The sequence below is a fragment of the Adiantum capillus-veneris genome, chromosome 24 (assembly GCF_014529385.1).
Source record: "Adiantum capillus-veneris isolate H3 chromosome 24, ASM1452938v2, whole genome shotgun sequence".
Taxonomy (NCBI): Eukaryota; Viridiplantae; Streptophyta; class Polypodiopsida; order Polypodiales; family Pteridaceae; genus Adiantum; species Adiantum capillus-veneris.
The window spans coordinates 119,455,250-119,458,622 of NC_140954.1; positions in this window are offsets into that span (position 1 = coordinate 119,455,250).

Sequence of the window (3,373 nt, forward strand, 5' to 3'; positions counted from 1 at the left end):
TCCTAAGCAGGTTATCTCTCATTAATCCAATCAGACAACGACATGATCCACCCATTGTCGGACAGCGTGATCCGACAATTGCTAAGACATCAAGGGAGCAAGGCTCTATCTACAAATATTTAGGATAACAATAATCAAGCCAAGCAGAGTATATGCTATGATCCCTAGAACTCCATCAGTCCTTATGTGAATCAAGGCTTCCCTTTGGGCATTTGACATCGCGGTTTCTATAATTGGCTTATGCTATTAGCATACGAACTTGGGGACACTTGCCAAGATGTTTGCGATTTTTCAATCACACGCGAATGTATATGATACATACGCTACCTCACTCGAGCAGTGCATATGGCCATAAGTTTAAGCGCACTACCAGACACTTGCCCACGAGTGGGCGACAAGGTTAGTCAATTTCAAGTTATGTTTGTTTTTGTCTATGAATTACTTTTCATTATGGAAAAGACCTCTCTGTTGTGCAAAGCAACGTGCTTGGGCAGACTCCATAAGAAGCCACTGTACAAAGCGAAGTGCTTTGCCTGTCTCTAGGAACTTACGGAGTTTGGTTTAGCGAATGTGGAGCAAGGCTAATGAGGGTCCCTTTCACTCCCATCGTTTTGTGTTTGCAATTACCTCCACGCACAAGTACATCTTGTACTTGAAGGATGTTTTTTTTCAGACACCCTTACATGAGACATATTGCACATGTGGTGAATATGAGACTTTGGGACTGACACTGACACCCACTATTTCAATTCTGTGTCACGACAAAGCCCCTAGGTGCGGGTGGAATCCGTTTTCTAGACCGTTTTTAGCACATTGTATCCAACATAATTTCAATGGCCAAACATTGTCAGATACTTATAATTACTTGTAAGGTACAAGTGCTGCTAAACAACATTACAAATGGTTGTTTATACATATAGCAAGGCTATGAGTTGTTAATGAAAAAGTTTCATTGTTTGTACTTAGAAGTGATTAATGTTTCACCTTCTATTATGGTTCAAAAGTTTCAGGAAGGCTTGAAATGATTGCAGAAGAAAGTATTTAGTTTCTTTTTAGAACTATTTACATTCTTTTTTCATGTGTGCTAGGAGCATCACATTCGCCATCAGTATTGGCAAGTACGATTATGGATATACAGGTTCGGATCTGTTTTTTGCTAAATGTATGCTCACTAGGTGTTATGGGCCCTAGTGTTTAGCAAAGGCAAATTTGGAGCGGCATGCATATTCATCACCTTAGTGCTATGATGCATTTTTCACTCTATGTGTAGTATCTCTATGAGATTACTTTTGGGTCTACTAATCACCAATGGAGGTCATGGCTCAGTTTGGGTGCTTGTGGATATTTCAAGTTAACCAAGATGGTTATTCAGGACATTGTTGATTCCTCATTAGCAATGTTCTACGCTATTGTGATTCCCATTTACTAGTCATTTGGGACGATTGTTTGTAAACCATGGGGAAAACACCTCAGTAATGTCCGTTATCCAAGGGGATAGGTAGATTACAAAGTGTAATTTTGTGCTAAAGGATATGCAAAGTGCGTACATTAGTACCAAGAAATACAATTAGTAAGCATTTATTGCTCTACTTGGAGTTTGATTACCATCAGTTAAAGCATGTTTGCGACTAGGTTTAGTCTCTTCATTTGTAAATCAGGTTCTTAACCTTGAACACTAGTTATGGTGGGGTTGTTTACTGATGAAATTTGACAACAAGTCAAGGACTTAAACTAAGCTGATGAGTTATGTCAGCAAGTTACTTTCATGGAAAGTGAAAAGAGGTACTCTTGCAGGTACATCTTAGTTGTGATAACTCATTTAGCATACTCAAGTGATTTCTAAATGGAGTCTACATGCTCTGTTGTATATGAGTCGGTTACACAAGACGGTTGCAAAGGGACAACAATGTGGAAAATCAAGATGTTACTCTTGGTTTCATTGAACCTCCTACTGAGCCTTGTTTCGATCAAATGAACAACTGGATCTATGACGGATGCCACTGGGGAAAACATTAGTGTTACTTATGAAGATATCACCACTTTTGTTTTTGAGGACGAAAACGCTTCTCCAAGGGGGGAGTAATGTAATGCCAAGGGCAAACCCAAGGGAGGTCAAGGGCTGGCCAAGGACCGACTGCCAATGGAGACGGGATCCTACGGGCAAGGCCTATAAAGGGAGGTTGGGCAGAGGATCAAGACATGACAGTTCCTGGGTTTCTTACACCAGCCACATCAGTTTCAACACTTCGTGAGTTGATGGGCATTGGGTGAAGCGTGGTTCTCTTCTATTCTTATGGTCTCCCACATTGGCCATCAAGTGAGAGAATGTTAGGTTTAATGGCCATGTGGTTGACCGCCCATCACTAACTACTACTAACCCTAAGTGTACAACTATACACTTGTGTAAGCCACTAACACAAAGTAGAGTGTGTATTGTGCCTAAGTGCATAAGATAGAGAAGAAAGAAAGGGGGCACACAGTGTGTGGTGGCTCTCCCCCTCCAACTTGTCTGTGTGGCTATGGTGGTGTGTGTGTGTGTGTGAGTGTGTGTGCGTATTCATCTTCCTCTTCCGCTGTGCTCCCGGCTTCCTCTCCTTCAATCCATGGCCTCTAGCCAGTTGTTGTCGATGTTCTTCCTGCTGGATGTTGGCCTCCTTACTGCGCTGCACCTCAACATAGAAGGGGTCGGCTTTCATCACGAGGCAAGCTCACCTTCTTGCTACTGCTGCTATTGGCCCTCAAACTCCATCAGTTCATGACCAATATTTATATGGAGGCGCAACTCATGGGCGAAGTCCAGATCATGATGATGATTACGATCAAAATTGACGCTGACACTAGCACTCCTAAGATGAGGACATCCCCTTCGACAATGCTCTCATGCTACATCACTTACCCACCCATGCGAGCAAAGCTCCTGCGACCCCTCATGCCTCATCCCATCTCCGTTGCTCCTCTCTGAGACAGAGTACATCTCTTCTAGTTATTATTATTGATGCTTTATTTATCGTCATTGTCGTGTGATAACTAAATTTAAAGAAACATTGTTTATTAGGATCCTCCATAGAAGAAGAGTTATTCGAGCTTCGATACCACTGTTATAGGCTTGGACACTCCATCGAGAAATCAATAGCATGAGTCTGTCAGCCTTACGATTCGGATCAAGTGAATGGCTTGGATCATGCCAAGCGACTCAATCTCTTGGCCTCATTTGAAATAAGCACCTTAGGCTTACCAAGTAAACAATGAAAGTACCTCTTCTATTTAAAGGGTTATCACTAAAATATTGAGTTCCTTTTGAACGTGAGAATGCCAACTCTCAGAGGGCTCCCCCATAGGCCCTCTAAAGGCACTTTTGGAGGGCCCTTTAGAG